The sequence below is a fragment of the Cornus florida genome, unplaced genomic scaffold, assembly GCF_030987335.1.
Source record: "Cornus florida cultivar Cherokee Brave unplaced genomic scaffold, ASM3098733v1 CherokeeBrave_3.0.0_Hap2_Chr04, whole genome shotgun sequence".
Classification (NCBI taxonomy): domain Eukaryota; kingdom Viridiplantae; phylum Streptophyta; class Magnoliopsida; order Cornales; family Cornaceae; genus Cornus; species Cornus florida.
Window position 1 is genome coordinate 54,747,854 of NW_026775574.1, and position 18,535 is coordinate 54,766,388.

Genomic DNA, 18,535 nt, shown 5'->3' on the forward strand with positions numbered 1-18,535 from the left:
TAAGTATTATCATCAGTTTCATCCTCAACATCACTGCTTGCCTCTGCCATAGGTCTATAATAAGGTTCATCCACGAGCTCATCATCTATGAACGGTCTAGTAGCCAATTTACTTGGATGAACAGGCAAAACATGTTCGCCCTTCATAATTTTTTGAGCCTTTTTTCTCTAGGTGCAGCAACCACTTTTAATTTTATATGAGAACTACTGCGATTCCAATCAATCGCACCATAGCGATCATTGCGCTTAGAAGACAACTCATCTGCGGCAATAGTGTAGCCTTGAGAAGTTAGCAGTTGAATAACAAAGAATGGAAAAGGAAACTCCCAATCTTTTTCTTTTTCTGGAGTTTGCTTGACCACCAAGTCATAAAATTTCCTAAGCTGCCCATAGATGATTTCCGAAAAAGATATCCAATGGCCAAAATGGATGGCATATAAGGCACGCAGAAAATCTTGATGACGCTCAGATTGATGAGTAAGAGGGCACACATTATGAAAATGTTTGGCATTAGCGAACCATAGGTGTAATGGCAGAGACAATTTGACAGTAAAATTAAATTTGGAGCTTAAGAAACAACTAGCAGCAAGGCGACTAATCATCAGTCTAATGGGACCCTCTGACATCGGAGTGAAAATTGACTCCAAATCAGTCGGGCATTGATGTGGACATCCTATAGCCATGGCAATCATCGAAGGAGTAATGCAAATTATAATACCATCAACGGATGACACTAGTGCTCCCTGTTCATCTGGATTGGAATAAAGATTTTGATAAAAAAACCTTGACTAGTCTGGGGTACATGAGTTTACCAGCTGGCTCAAAAAGGCATTCAGTTTGCCAGCGCTGGAAATTTACAATAGGTCACTGAGTTTTCGGAATGTTTTAATTTAGAATGGCTAATAAGCGGTGAAAAGTGCGCATTTAAACCTCTTAATCTTGAATGTTCTAGGACCTTATTCTATCTTATTTCCCTATTTTAGTCTAATTTCATGTTATTCTCCTTTTCAGGCACTTATCCCCAAAATAAGTCAAATCAGCTGAATTAGAGCATTGAAAGAAACAATCTGAAGTCTAGTGGAAGAAAGGAGCAAAGTGGAAGCAAAGTGGTAAAAAATTCCTCTTCGATCGATCGAACCAAGCTACGATCAATCACATTATGATCATTCCAACCCTACCATGATGGATCGAATCCTTTGTCCTTATCTTCAGAAAAATTTCCTATACGATTGATCCAACCTTTTATTCGATTGATCCAACCTTTTGATTTTATCCTCACCAACCACTTTTGTCCTTTTCCCAAAAATATCTCTACCTTTGTCTTATCCAAATAATTATGCGGCCATACTTTGATCGATTAGAGCAATAGTGTGATCGATCAAACTGCATCAAATTACGTGCAAAGCAGATTTCAAGCCAAATTGAAGGTGTGCTCGTGGTACAATCATTTGGAGGTCCTAGTGCATGTGGTTTGACCATTGGGTGTGACATTTGAGCTACCTATATAAGGATTTTGGCCATTTTTAGTAAGAAGTTGGTTAGTTAGAGAGAAAATTGGCTGGGGATTAAAGAGAAAAACATACATTTTGAGAAAGTTCTTCCACTCTTCTAGGGTTTCTACCAAGAACACCAAGGAAGGAGGATGAATTCAACCATGAAGATAGCCCTTGAGGGTTGGATGACAAGATCAATGAGTGGCTAAATTATTCTCTAGGGGCTAGAGATAGCCCTAAGCATGCCTCATAGACTTTGATATTTTGTAATTAATGGGGATTTGTGTTGTAATTCTTGTTTTGACCTTATATATATATAAATCTTATTTCTACATGATTTGTGTAGTTTAATGCTTCCAATTGATTATTTAATTCTATCCATATGTCCATGTATGCTAGAATGAATGTTCATATGTTTTTCTCTAGATTTTGTGACATTGATGCATGTCTATGTGTGTTGATATTATGAATCTAGTGATGGTTAAGGTATGGTGCTTAATTGATTACTTTTGTGGTTTATTTGATGGTACATACTTATTTCCTAATGGATTGTTCTACCTCCTTACTTTAATTAGTTTAATTTTCATGTCATTAGCATAATTGTAATGTAATTGCTTTAATTTCTTAGATAGGTGAAAAATCCATTATTGTTGTTTGATGATCCATACTTATGAGTACAAGTAGTATATTTCTCTAATTTCTTAAAGGTGCATTAATTGTGGGCTTATGGAAGGATTAATAATTTAATTTGATATATTGTGCTATTCACTAGATTGAGTAAACAATGTATGCTTACTTGGCCATCTGAGTTTAATATTTCAATTAATGGCACACACTTCTTTTACAACATATAATCCCCCTAATCTATCAAATATTGAATGTCTAGGAAGGCAAGGCTTAATGGTGAACTCTATGTCCCAAGAATCCTCTCTCATTCTCTACACCACATTTGTTTAGTTGTTTTACATTGCATTATTTTAGCTTAAATTGTGGCATAATTCAAACAACAAATCCCTCTTTTGATTTCGAAATACCATTTTTTCCTTTAGAATGATCCCTACTCACTCTTGCTACGTTAGTAGTGGTAGTGGCATTTTACAAATTCAAACTTGGCCACATTTCATCCTACGACAAACACCAATGGCGATGTCAAAACCCACTTCATGATTAAGAAGGCAACCATGCCACCTCTCATCAATGGTATCTTGAAGAGTTTGCTATATTACAGAAGATTGAATAGAGTGGCTTGTGAAAGCACTGACTTGGGTGGCATTCTTCTTTCTTGGAGCCATGTAAGATGGAAAAATTCTTTGAGGCCTTTTTTTCAAACACTTGGTGGGCACCCCCAATTTCTTGAGAAATTTGTCTTAAAACTTTGTTTTTGTTCTCCAAATTTGTGCAATAGGAAAAACATGGCCGGGCGATGGTTGCCCAATGACCAGGCAAATGATCACCCGGTGCTGAAGCTGCTTGCTTGTTCGTTGCCACCGTGCGACGGTCACTGCCATGTCGGGTGATGGTCGCTTGACACTTATACTTGCTCTGATAAAATTTCTCACTTGGACAATGGTGGTCTATGGGCCGGGCGATCGTTCACCCAGCCTGCTGCTGGACCTTTTTTTTTATTTTTTTATAACAACAACTTTAAACGGCCATAACTTTGTCATCGGAGGTCCGTTTTGGATTGTTTTTTTATTTTGGGTATTTTTTTGACTTTTTGACCCAAAAAAATGCCCTATTATGCTCCTATCAACCTTTTTTCTTTCTATGCCAAAGAATTTTTTATTTTCCTCCCAACAAGCACGGCGCATTCATCATTACACAACTTCTATCCTACACAAGTAACTAAAAATCCTCCAAATTATATTAAATTCTCTTAATCTACTAAAACAAAAAATGAAATTAAAAAGAAAAAATACATAAAATGAAAATCCTATCTACAATTCCTACATTTAACGTCGGTAGGCGACGTGATACCTGGATGATTAGGTGGAGTAAACGGGATCCGTCAAAGTGACGAATTCAACTCCTTCTGTAGGCACAAAATTTTCAATGTATAATTTCAACCTCTGACCATTTACTTGGAGTGTCTTACCTTTCTTCGGGTCAAAAATGGTGATAAACCCGTGAGGGGTTACCATTTGAACTTGATATGGACCATCTCATCTTGAGCACAATTTTCCCGAAAATAGCTTCAACTTGGAGTTGAACAACCAGACCTTGTTACCTGGTTAGAAAGATTTCCTCATAATGTGCTTATCATGAAATGCCTTGGTTTTAGCTTTGTAAATTCTTGCGTTTTCATAAGAATCATTGCAAAGTTCTTCTAATTCATTTAGCAGCAATTTCCTTTTGTCTCATCTTGACTCATGTTGAAATACAATATTTTTCATAGCCCAAAAAGCTTTATGCTCCAATTCCAAAGGTAAATGACATGCTTTCCCGAAGACCAAGCGATATGGTGACATCCCAATTGGTGTCTTGAATGTAGTGTGATATGCCCACAACGCATCATTGAGGCGTAATGACCAATCCTTTCGATCCGGTCGAACCGTCTTCTCAAGGATATGTTTGATCTCACGATTTGAAATCTCTACTTGACCACTTGTCTGAAGGTGGTAAGAAATAGATACCACGTGAGAGATAGAATATTTCAAAAATAAGGCTCGAAGAAAATGATTATAGAAATGCTTTCCACCATCACTAATTACTGCCCTTGGCATTCCGAATAGGCTAAAAATATTGCTTTGAAAAAATTCAGCCACCACCTTATAATCATTAGTTGGTGTTGCCACTTCTTTTACCCACTTGGAGACGTAATCCACCCCTACCAAAATATACTCCTTTCCATTTGACATCGGGAATGGCACCATAAAATCAATGCCCCAGACATCAAAAATTTCAATAACCAAAATTGAGGAGAAAGGCATCATGTCTCTTTTTTTAATGGCGCCCAACCATTAACATTGATCACAGGCCTTGGCAAACTTATGAGCATCTTTGAACAAGGAAGGCCAAGTTAGACCACTCTGAAGGATCTTTGCTGTTGTCTTTTTTCCACTGAAATGGCCACCACAATCAAGTGTGTGACAAAATTTTAGGACGCTTGGAATTTCATTATCTGGCATACAGTGACGGATAATTTTGTATGAACAGTACTTGTATAATTGTGGATCCTCCCAATGATAAAATTTCACTTTGGAGAAGAACCTGTCTTTATCGTGTTTGGTCCAATTAGACGGTATTTTTCTGGACACCTTCCAGTTCACAATATCAGCATACCATGGTGGATCATCCTTCTGAAGTTGAAATAACTGCTCATCCGGAAATGAATCATGAAATGGAAAAGTGCTAGATGAATCCACGAAAATTCTAGATAAGTGGTCTACCACCACATTTTCTAAACCCTTCTTGTCCTTGATTTCTAGGTTGAATTCTTGTAGCAATAGAATCCACCTAATTAACCTTGGCTTAGTGTCCTTTTTGTTATATGGTATATTTGTATATATGGATTTTATATTTATTATTATTAAAAATAATATTAATATAACTATGGTCAGATATATATATTTTATATATATAGTTATAATGTAAATAGTTATATATATATATAGTTATAAGGTTAATGGTTATATATAAATATATACCTACATTAGTTGGCAGGCTTATATATATATATGTATTATTATTTTACTTTTCCTTATTTCTTTTCTTTTCTATTAAGTTAGCAAGTTGGATTAGAAGAAGGATTAGGGTTAGTATATAGTGTATATATATATATAATTGTATTGTTTGCCAAAGGGTTTATAAAACCTTATTCACGTTATGTGGAGGTAGGAAGAATACAGAGAGTTTTAGAGAGAAAACTAAGAGAGAGGAAGAGGGAGTTCGGCCAAGGATTAAGGCCGAACCAAAGGAGAAAGAAGGGAGGATGCTAGTGGGTTTATTATGAAGTAGCAGAGAGGTTAGACGACAACCAAGGGTTGCCAGAAAATAGAAATTAATCTAGGAAGAAGGAGGAGTTGGGTTTTATTCAAAACCCATAAGGTAAGTTTTACTTCTATCTCTTTCCCTTTGATTTGTGTTCTATGCATACCTAGGACAATTCCAGGATCTTTAATTAGTAAAATCAACCCTGTATGCATGCTAAAAGATAAATTACAGTGTGTTATATGTATGTGTATATGTTTCATGGGATTTGAATTCTAATGCATAATTCTTTTTAAACTTGTTTAATTTGTGCATACTATTGTTAAATAAAGATTGGGGATGCTTGGGACTTAGATCAGTAGCCTTAGGACCCCTAACGGAGGAGAACGAAGTCACCGGAGCTGGAGAAAACGGACAGCTGAGGCTTCACGCCGACGTCTGCGCGCTAGACGTCGACCTGTTTAGGGAAACTAGTTGATGCCTAGAACTTTATGTCGACCGGTTTGTGCAAACCGGTCGACGCCTACTGGTTTCATGTCAACCGATTTGTGTAAACCGATCGATGCCTAGGGAAAAACCATCAACCGGTTTGGGCCTCAGAGCAGGTTTATGGATTGTTCGATTAAGGCGCGTTTGGGGTTATTTTAGAAACTACAGTGTGGTTAAATTAGCCCAATAAATTACTGAAATGCATAATATACCTATATATGCTAAGTATGGAATTTAATTAACTTAATGGTTAATTTATAGAGGAGTATTTATATTAAACTATTTTAACTAACTATCTGGATTGAAATGGTTTAATCATGGTATTTGGATTTATACAATCTATTTGCGATGCATGTTAATTTCCTATGAAGCAAATTAAATGCATTTTATTTAGAAGAATTGTTACTGCTTAACTATATGCTAAGTTAGAAGGTAATTAACTTATGGGTTAATTAATGGATGGATATATGGTATTAAACTGATTTAATCAAATAATTGAGTTTAAATAGTTTAATTATGTTATAGAGGTTTAAAGAACATATTTGAGATGCATGTTAATTTTCTTATAATGTAAATTAAATGTCTGCTACTTAGGATTGTTATTGTTGCTTAATTTTATGCAAGGATTGTATATAATTTTTTATCATGTCTTATCTTTGGATTTATTTGATGCATTACTTTATCTGTTGTATCATTTATGAATTGTATGCATTATATGTACCAATATGGGATGGTGGCATATTAGGGACAGATTAACTAAAAACATTAAGTCTTACCTATTTATGTATAATGGAATGGATTAACTAAAATGTTAAATCCTACTTATACTTATATCAGGTCAACTGAATTAGTTGGATGACATACCAGATATTTATTTTATGTTTGGATATGATGGATTTTAGATATATATAGCTATATTCCTTGATATGAGCTTGAGTCTCAACATCATGGTTGGGGTATATATATGCAATGGGATGTGTAGCTGGATATAGTGGTTTGTTGTATGCCCTGGTAGGTTTAGGTACTCATGCCCACTATATGTGCGTTTTGCATGTTGCCTACGATTTAGGTTGAGGTCGCCCTATACTCTAGTGAGAGTCCTTTTAGTGTGTGTGTGTGTGTGTATATATATATATATATACGGACTACTAGTTATTGTTGGATTGACCAGAATGTATACGTGTATCAGATCTCTGCTTAAACTATAGTAGAGTAGAACTTGTTTGTGGGCCTGACCCACCATTATTTTTCAGGTGTTCGTCAGGAGTAGGGATTGTTCGTGCTGAGCAATGATTAGTCTACTTCATTCTTCCATTTCCACATAGGAGTTTTGCTTATGTTTCAGTTCCTAGATAAAGACATAATTTCAGTTACTTGTTTCAGTTTGGATTTTCTAGGGATCTATATGGAATAGATTCCCAAGTTATATTATTTGGAGGAATAAGTTGTATTAGAATATTTATTTATCAATGGAAATTTATTCTGAGGATTTTTAATTATTGGATTATGATTTTAATTTTCTTTCAGCAAATTATTCCTATTTATTCTTTTGTACTCTGTGTTCGTTTATTGTCAATTTGTTTTTGATATCCCCGGGTATTCGGGTGTGGCCTGGCTAACCCGTATTCTGTAACAACCGGGTTTTGATTCAACCAGTACTATAGTGATGAACCAAAGATTGACCTGATAACGGATCCAGATGCGGAAGCAAGAAACAAGACAGTGGTCTTCCAAGTCATAACACACCTCTAAGACACTAAGATGACCCTCCATGAGGTCAAAGAACTCAAAGGAAAGTATGTGCGGAAGCAAAAGACAAACCAATGTCTTACGAGATATAGATCATCTCTCAGACGCAAATGTGACCTTCCATGAAGTCACGGAACCCAAGGAAATAACCGGAGGCGGAAATTAGGATAAAAAGGTCAACTGGTACCCTATGACACCTGTGACGACCCTAGTTTTTAGGCCAGCGTATCCTGTGATGAACCGTAAGGATGATCCAATAACGGATCCGAATGCGGAAACGAAAACATAAAACAAGACTCTAAGAAGTCAAAGTGACCTTCCATGAGGTCATGGAACTCAACAAGAACTGATGCAAAAGCAAAAGATCGAAAATATGACAAATAAGCCCCCAGGGGCAAAATAGTCATTTCTGAAAACTATAGATTCGGGTGCCACTGAGTATACTACTAGAAGGACAACGAAAAACTAATCAAGATGGACTCAAGAATTACATAATTCGGAGTCCGGACGAAGGAGAAACGGCATGACGAAGAAAAACGAGCACTTAAGGCAAAAAGGGTAAACTGGTAATTATCTAGGAAGAACAAAGTGCAACCGAGCACATCGTTGGAAAGACAGCAAAAAAATAATCAAGTTCAAAAAAAATTCACTTGAATTGAAGTCCGGACGATGGAGAAAGCCCAAAAGAAGAATTGAAGTCGTGGCGGCCCGACGAGGGGCCATGACAGCCCCATTGGCACGCCAATGCACGCCGTGCGCGCGCTGAGTGCACCATGGCTGGCAGCAGCAGCCCATAAAGCCGCTGTGGGGTTATTTTTCAGAAAAATCCAGAACAGAGGCTGAATTTGGAGGCCTAGATGAATTTTTTTGCAAAAACACAGAGAAGAAACCCCCCTCAAAATTGAGTTTTCTACGTGACTCATGAGAGAATTAAAAAAAAAAAAAAAACATAATGTAGAATACCCGAAATGCCCCTCCATGAAATCTGGTCATGGAGGTCCAAAAAGCTACTAAATTGTAAAACCGAGAGCTGAATTTCGTAAGCGATTTCCGATATCAAGACGACATTTTCTGGAAAAACACAGAAAAGAAAGCCCCCCTAAAATCATGTTTTCTATTTAACCATATTGAAAGAAGAAAATAAAACCATCGTGAAAAGTCTATAATGCCCCTAGATCATAATATGCAAAAAAAATGCGAAGGCTCAAAACACAAACGATAAGGTTTTGCCCGGAAACGACCATGCACGCAAACGTAACTTACCTATTTAGACATGCTACAATGGTCCACGACTTAAAAATACCACCGATACAAAATCCGACCCCCCAACGGGCAAAAAGGCAAAAATGGAACTTGGAATGAAAACTCGGAATCCAAAAATATAAAACGGATCAAATGACTGTTTGGCCTTGGCCACACTTCAAACATGATTTATAAGACCCTATGAAAGAATGAAAATGGAATTCCCACACCCGATGCAACCATGGTGAAGCAATGACTTGCGATTTTTCAAGGTTTTCATAATATTTCATGAAGTTCAAAGTTGTATAGAATACAATACACATATCATTGGCCTCCGGCCTCATCGTCTATATCGAAATGAGACTTAGGGAGCATCCTAAGCTACCTTAGAGTGTTTCTAGCATAAATCACATCATCTATGCCATTTAAACAATATGGAAGCACGTTATACAAAGCAACAAGACATAGGTTCTTAAAGGTATTAACTTGCAATCTCGAATACAGAAACTACTAAAGTGATCATGTCACCTAACGTCTATGTTCTACATAAGTCTAAGGAATCATCCTAGGCCATGCTGAATAATCAAAACGCAATTTACAACTTCAATGCAATCTAACCACATAAAAGCATATTATACAAGGCAACAAAATACAATTTCTTAAAGCTATCAGCTTAAAATCTAAAGCACGAAAACAACAGAAGTGGGTCATGCCACCTAACGTCTAAGTTATAAATGAATCAATAAGATCAATCCTAAGCCTTATTAGAACGTCAAAACATGATTTTCAATATCGATGCAATTTAACCAACATTGGAACTTCCAATACAACGCATAAAACACAATTTCGCAAAGTTAACATCCTGTAACTTAAAATGGAATGACAATTAAGAAACAACATGTTACAACATCATCTAGTTATCAACTTGAAAATGAAATGCAAAATCAAACAAAGTGGATACTCAGACGTCACGCCGGATCAGACCGACAACATAGTTACTTTAGGGTTACTAGCCCATGGGTAACCTCCCTATGTGCGCACTAGATCATATAGAGGGACTATCCCCCGTACTAAAACCACGTCCTAGCCATAGTCAAACAACAACATCCCCAAGTTTCCAAAATCAACAAATTGTGCAACAACGCATATATCAACAGGAATATGCAATATAATCAACTATCTACTAAGCACAACCAAATTTGGAAACCTATACAATACATGCTCTAAATCCACAACTAATATGATATGATGAATGTCGAATCTTCAGTGTGCGATTCGTTACACGCTATGCATGAAAGATGTTAAACACGAAGTGTGCAAATAATTACACAAGGTAACAATATATTCAATAAGGAAAACATATTATCACGAATAAAAACACAGCAACTATGTTATCCAATGTATTAAACATAACCAAATGAATATACAACAAGTCTAAGTCCATGATTTGAATATAGAAACCACTTCTGAAACACACTAGATCATGGAGCAAATTAATAGAATTTAAATAGATAAACACAATTAAATTCTCTAGATTTCCGATTCAATTTCAATTAACCTCAATTTAATACATGTTAAAGGGCATGGCAAGGTCATCACCTATATCCATTCTAAAACTCAATTAGGTTGTTAGAACAACAAAGTAAAACTTTAATTAAATCATGCTAATTTAAATCCCAAGGTTCTAAAACAACTTCAGATAGTCCCAAATTAATATATACCAGTAAACAAGTCATGGTCAATACAAATATCAAGTTAAAACCTTAATTAAGCTAATGGGACCACAAAATAGATTTTAATTAATTTTTTTAATTAAAATCTCTAGATTTTTAAACTTAACCAAATGCTCTCAATTTAACATATCTTAGAGAATATGCCAAGGACTAATATAATATTACATTACAAGTTTATTTCATTCAATTTAAGAGCATGTGACTTAACCTTTCACTAAAGTTAAATATAAATTAAAAGTTGCAATTTCCATACAATTAATCCCAATTTAATATATGTGAACAACTATACCTAAGCTTAATTTTCTAGCATGCCACAATTCAATTCCAAGTTGTATATCACTATGAGGATTAAATCTTAAACAAGGAATTTAATTAAATGAAGGGTTTGAAAACCTAACCGAATATTCTAAATCAAATATATGTGAAGCTATATGGTATGTAAGTCAAGAATATCAAGTCGAAATTTAAATAGAGTGAATAGTGCACTCAGGGCAAATTAATTAATCAAATTAATTAATAATTACTAATTTTCAAAACACCTTCAATCACTTTCAAATTCAACTATGTTGGAGAGCATGCTAAGGCCTAATTTAATATGGTAACACATATTGATTTTAAGCTAGTTAAGGCCATGTGAATTAATCTTTCACCTAAGATAAATATTAAATAAAATCTTTAATACTTATTCAAATGTTCTAATTTTAATACACGGCAATGAGCATATCAATGGGCAATATAAAATCATGCTACATGTTTAAACCAAGTCATGAGCAACCGAAAAAATTAGATCCCGTACAAGAAAAATAAATAATAAAATCTCTAAATTTTATATTTAATCATGCAAACAAGTAGTATAAGTATCACAAGCATGCTATATAACAAGAATTTAAACCTAGAACATCCCCTACCTCAATTTGAGATGAAAATCTCAAATCCCCACTGAAACGAAAGTGCTCCGAATCCGACAATACCTAAAGGTTTTGTCGGGGACTACCCCGGGAACAAGAATCCGCAAGAAGCCCCATGAAAATCTCAACTTGACTCCAAACCTGAACTCAAAAAATCGTCGAAAATGGATTCTAATAAGGGGGAATGGTAGAGCACGTCGAGGGGAGTGATAAACGTAAAGGCCGAAGAGATTTCACTTAGGAAATCAAGTGGAAGAGAAGGTCAAAGGGTGGCAGCCAAGGAGCTTCCATGGCTGCCGGCCAAGAGGTGGAGAAGAAGAGTGAAAATCTAATTTTTCACTTTAGGGCATTGTAACGACCCAGTCATTTGCCATCCTTTCCTTTTTCCTCAAATTTTACGAATGAATTTTTTTCATTTAAATTTTTTTTTCGAGCTCTGTTTCGTGTCGCTTAGTGTCATCTCGAGTGCTCAGAATTGGTTCCTGAGACTCTTTTTCGTGGATTGACAACTTCCTTCGAGGACCGAGTCATTTTCACATTTTTCGTTTTTCGACACTATGCGCTATTTCGTCCTTTTCCCTATTCTGTCTTATCTCTGTTTGTTAGTTTTTGGCACAACCTCACTTCTCATGCTCGAAGTTGGTTTTTGACTTTACGTGCCTTCATCTTGAGTGGTTTCCACGAAATACGTATCTTTACTTTTGTAAGAAAGTACTTTGGTTGCTCCCGGTGTCCATAGGGGCATGGATGCAAAGTTCTTTGAAATTATTTTCTTTTCTTGAGGTGTTTTTCGTAAATATCTTTTGAAGATATTTTATTTCAGGGGTTTTTAAGAAAATATTTTTGGAAGATATTTTCATTCTGGGCTATAAGTGCAGTTTTCACTTTTTGGAGGGACCATTGTGCAAGTAATGAAAGTTATTGCAAAATGTCTTGTTTTGAGTCTGGATCCTCGTACGGGATTCATTTTCACATTTCGTCAAGTCGTGGACTCTTAGAATTCCGTTCTGATCATTTTTCTCCAATTTCAGAATTTTTGGACCCGGTTGCCGCCGAACTTGTTTGGGGCATAACTTTCTGCTCGGGACTCGGTTCTCGACGCTGTTTCTTCCGTTGTTCATATTTTATCATTTTGAATCTTTTTTGTTCGCAAAGTTTTGCCATTTGAGCAAGTCTGCTCAAATTTTACTTTTTCGGACCCGGCGGGGCCCGTTCGGGGCACTTTTTGAGATTTCTATAAACGGGGGGGGGGGGGGGGTGAGATATTTCATTTTTGATCTTCTCCCCTCTTCATGCACGACCTGGAGCTCCCATGGCAGCCCAAGGGGTGCTGCCATCTTCTCTCTCCTCTTTTGGTTCACTTTTCTTTAATGGAAGGTCTTCGGCCTTAACGTTTGTTGTTTCCCTCGCCGTGCTCTACCTTTCCCCCTTATTAGAATTCAGTTTTGACCATTTCTAGAGTTTGGTTTTGAGGTCAAGTTGTGATTTTCATGGGGCTTCTTGCGGATTCTTGTTCACGGTGTTGTCCCCGACAAAACCTCTCAGTATCGTCGAATTCGGAGCACTTTTATTTTGGTGGGCCTTTGGGATTTTCATCTCAAATTGAGGTAGGAGATATTCTAGGTTTAAATTCTTGTTATATAGCATGCTTGTGATGCTTATAATACTTGTTTGCATGATTAAATATAAAATCTAGAGATTTTATTATTTATTTTTCTTGTGCGGGATCTAATTTTCCCGGTTCCTCATGACTTGGTTTAAACATATAGCATGATTTTATATTGCCCCTTGATATGCTCATTGTCATGTATTAAAATTGGAACATTTGAATAAGTATTAAAGATTTTATTTAATATTTATCTTAGGTGAAAGATTAATTCACATGGCCTTAACTATCTTAAAATCAATATGTGTTAGCATATTAAATTAGGCATTTGCATGCTCTCTAACATAGTTGAATTTGAAAGTAATTGGAGGTGTTTTGAAAATTAGTAATTATTAATTAATTTGCCCCGAGTGCACTATTCACTCTATTTAAATTCCGACTTGATATTCTTGACTTACATGCCATATAGCTTCACATATGTTTGATTTAGAATATTCGGTTAGGTTTTCAAACCTTTCATTTAATTAAATTCCTTGTTTAAGATTTAATCCTCATGGTGATATACAACTTGGAATTGAATTGTTACATGCTAGAAATTAAGCTTTGGTGTGGTTGTTCACATATATTAAATTGGGATTAATTGTATGAGAATTGCAACTTTTAATTTATATTTAACTTTAGTGAAACGTTAAGTCACATGGTCTTAAATTGAATGAAATAAACTTGTAATGTGATATTACATTAGTCCTTGGCATATTCTCTAAGATATGTTAAATTGAGAGCATTTGGTTAAGTTTAAAAATCTAGAGATTTTAATTAAAAGAATTAATTAAAATCTATTTTGTAGTCCCATTAGCTTAATTAAGGTTTTAACTTGATATTTGTATTGGCCATGACTTGTTTACTAGTATATATTAATTTGGGACTATTAGAAGTTGTTTTAGAACCTTGGTAATTAAATTAGCATGATTTAATTAAAGTTCTATTTTGTTGTTCCAACAACCTAATTGAGTTTTAGAATGGATATAGGTGATGACCATACCATGTCCTTTAACATGTATTAAATTGAGGTTATTTGGAATTGAATCGGAATCTAGAGAATTTAATTATGCTTATCTATTTAAATTCTTTCAATTTGCTCCATGATCTAGTTGTGTTTTAGAAGTGGTTTCTATATTCAAATCATGGACTTAGACTTGTTGTATATTCATTTGGTTATGTTTTGAATATTGGATAACATAGTTGCTATGTTTGTATTCGTGATAATATGTTTTCCTTATCGAATATATTGTTGCCTTGTGTAATGATTTGCACACTTCGTGTTTAACATCTTTCATGCATAGCGTGTAACGAATCGCACACTGAAGATTCGACATTCATCATATCATATTAGTTGTGGATTTAGAGCATGTATTGTATAGGTTTCCAAATTTGGTTGTGCTTAGTAGATAGTTGATTATCTTGCATATTCCTGTTGATATATGCGTTGTTGCACAACTTGTTGATTTTGGAAACTTGGGGATGTCGTTGTTTGACTATGGCTAGGATGTGGTTCTAGTACGGGGGATAGTCCCTCTATATGGTCTAGTGCGCATATAGGGAGGTTACCTATGGGCTAGTAACCCTAAAGTAACTATGTTGTCAGTCTGATCCGACGTGACGTCCGAGTATCCACTTTGTTTGATTTCGCATTTCATTTTCAAGTTGATAACTAGATGATGTTGTAACTTGTTGTTTCTTATTTGTCGTTCCATTTTAAGTTACAGGATGTTAACTTTGCGAAATTGTGCTTTATGCTTTGTGTTGGAAGTTCTAATGTTAGTTAAATTGCATCGATATTAAAAATCGTGTTTTGACATTCTAATAAAGCTTAGGATTGATCCTATTGATTCATTTATAACATAGACGTTAGGTGGCATGAACCACTACTGTTATTTTGTGCTTTAGATTCTAAGTTGATGGCTTTGAGAACTTAAATCTTGTTGCATTGTATAATATGCTCTTTTGTTGTTGAATTGCATCGATAAGGTGATTCTTGTTAACTTATATTCAAATATGCTTTTGTCATGTTGTATGGATTACTCTAGACCTAGTTCAATTGTATTGAAAATGCAATTCGTGTTAATCTATGCTCAAGCATTCTTCTTGTCGTGTTCTTTGGATTATCCCAACCATGATTCATTTCATACACGTATGTATATCATGATTCTTGTTGCTTAGACTCTAAGGTAGCTTAGGATGCTCCCCAAGTCTCACTTGGACATAGACGTTAGGTGGCATGAGCCCCTTTAACATGTTTCACCATAAGGTGATAAATTTGTAAAATACTAGGTCGATGCATGCTCATCTCCTACGAGTAGCTTTATGTTACTCACCCCTACGATACTGGGGCATATTTCAGGTACGAAGACTTGGTTCGTGACGCCTAGCATTCTTTGGATGTCATGTAGCTTTCAAGTTTCCACTTCATGCAAATGTTAGCATGAAATGTCATTTTGTAAACTTATATGTCAAAATATGTATATTTGATTCCATGTATGTAATGTGTACTTAAGTATACTTCTTTCAATGTATTTGATATGTATAAGATGAGGCCGGAGGCCAATGACCATTATATTGTGTTTTATGTACTTTTTAACTTCGTGAAATATTGTGAAAATCTTGAAAAATCGCAAGTCATTGCTTCACCATGGTTGCATCGGGTGTGGGAATTCCATTTTCATTCTTTCATAGGGTCTTATTAATCATGTTTGAAGTGTGGCCAAGGGCCAAACGGTCATTTGACCCCATTTTGTATTTTTGAATTTCGAGTTTTCATTCCAAGTTCCATTTTTGCCTTTTTGCCCGTTGGAGGGTCGGATTTTGCATCGGCTATATTTTTAAGCCATGGACCATTGTAGCGCATCTAAATAGGTAAGTTACGTTTGCATGCATAGTCGTTTCTGGGCAAAACCTTATCGTTTGTGTTTTGAGCCTCTTGTGAATTCATTTCGCATTTTTTTTGCATATTCTGATCTAGGGGCATTATGGACCTTTCACGGTGGTTTTATTTTCTTCTTTCAACATGGTTGAATAGAAAACATGATTTTAGGAGTTCTTTTCCGTGTTTTTCCAGAAAATGTCGTCTTGATATTGGAAATCGCTTACGAAGTTCAGTTCTCAGTTTTCAAAATAGCAGCTTTTTGGACCTCCATGACCAGATTTCATGGAGGGGCATTTCGGGCATTCTACATTGCTTTTTTTTTTAATTCTCTTGTAAGTCACGTAGAAAACTCAATTTTGAGGGGGGTTTCTTCTCTGTGTTTTTGCAAAAAAAATTCATCTAGGCCTCCAAATTCAGCCTCTATTCTGGATTTTTCTGAAAAACAAACCCACAGCAGCTTTATGGGCTGCTGTTGCCAGCCATGTGTGCACCGGCGCGCGCACGGCGTGCATGGGCACGCGCATGGGCGTGCATGGGGGCTATCATGGTCCCCTCGTCGGGCCGCCGCGACGTCAAATCTTCTTTTGGGCTTTTCTCCTTCGTCCGGACTCCGATTCAAGTGAATTTTTTTTTGAACTTGACTAATTTTTTGCTGTCTTTCCAACGGTGTGCTCGGTTGCACCCGGTTCTTCCTGGATAATTACCAATTTACCCTTTTTGCCTTAAGTGCTCGTTTTTCTTCGTCATGCCGTTTCTCCTTCGTCCAGACTCCGAATCATGCGATTCTTGAGTCCATCTTGATTATTTTTTCATTGTCCTTCCAGCGGTGTCCTCGGTGGCACCCGAATCTATAGTTTTTAAAAATGACTATTTTGCCCCTGGGGGCTTATTTGTCATATTTTCGATCTTTTGCTTCCGCATCAGTTCTTGTTGAGTTCCACGACCTCATGGAAGGTCACTTTGACTTCTTAGAGTCTTATTTTCTGTTTTCGCTTTCGCATTTGGATCCGTTATGGGATCATCCTTACGGTTCATCACAGGACACGCTGGCCTAAAAACCAGGGTCGTCACAGGCATCCTATTTATAGTAAGTCTCAAAAACTGCCCCGAAAAGGCCCCTTTGGGTTCGGAAAAGTGGATTTTGAGCAGACGCACTCAAACGACAAAACTTCATGAATGAAAAAGATTCAAAATGAGAAAATATGAATAACAGAAGAAACGGCGTCAAAAACTGAGTCCCGACCAGAAAGTTATGCCCCGAACAAGTTCGGCGTCAACTAAGTCTAAAAACTCTGAAACTGGAGAAAAACGACCAGAACGGAATTCTAAGAGTCCACGACTCAACGAAATGTGAAAATGAATCCCGTACGAGGATCCAGGCTCCAGACGAGACATTTTGCAATAACTTTCGTTAATTGCACAATGACCCTTACAAAAAGAGTTAACTGCGAAACTGTCCCAGAATGAAAATATCTTCCAAAAGATATTTTCTTAGATACCCCTGAAATAAAATATCTTCAAAAGATATTTACGAAAAACATCCCAAGAAATGAAAAAGATTCTAAAGAATTGTGCATCCATACCCCTGTGGGCACCGGGAGCAAGCATAGTACTTTTTTGCAAAAGTAAAGATACGTATTTCGAGGAAACCACTCAAGATGAAGGCACGTGAAGTCAAAAACCAACTCCGAGCATGAGAAGTGAGGTTGTGCCAAAAACTGACAAACAGAGATAAGATAGAATAGGGAAAAGGACGAAATAGCGCATAATGTCAAAAAACGAAAAATGTGAAAATGACTTGGTCCTCAAAGGAAGTTGTCAATCAACGGAAAAGAGTCTCAGGAATCAATTCCGAGCACTCGAGATAACACTAAGCGACACGAAACAGAGCTCAGAAAGAAAATTAAACGAAAAAAATTCATTCGTAAAATTTCAAGAAAAAGGAAAGGAAGGCAAATGACTGGGTCGTTACAACACCAATGACACCCAAGGCTGAAAATCTATTTGAAATCCCCCATGGCATGATCAGCCTTAATTATATACTAATGTGTGATGATGTGAACATACACGCAAGTGTAATATGGCATTTTAAACATGCTACAATGGCCTACGGCCTCATTACATCACGTTTACAAGATTTGACATGCCAAACCTCAAAGTTAGGAAAAATTACATTTTTAAACTAAAGGTGGCGCCAAATGCGTACAAGTACAAATATAAACATGCTTGGCCCTTGGCCTCATGTCATACATGTTGAATACAATGGAAAGAGTATACTTATGTACACTTTATATATATGGAATTAAAGAATACAAGTTTGATACATAATACTACCCAACGATAATTCATGCTAACTCTTGCTTGAAATAGAAACTTGAAGCTACAAGCCAACCCAATGAACGAAAAGCATCACGAACCAGGTCTTCGTAGCAGAACAAATCCCCCAGTAACTTCGGGTTGAGT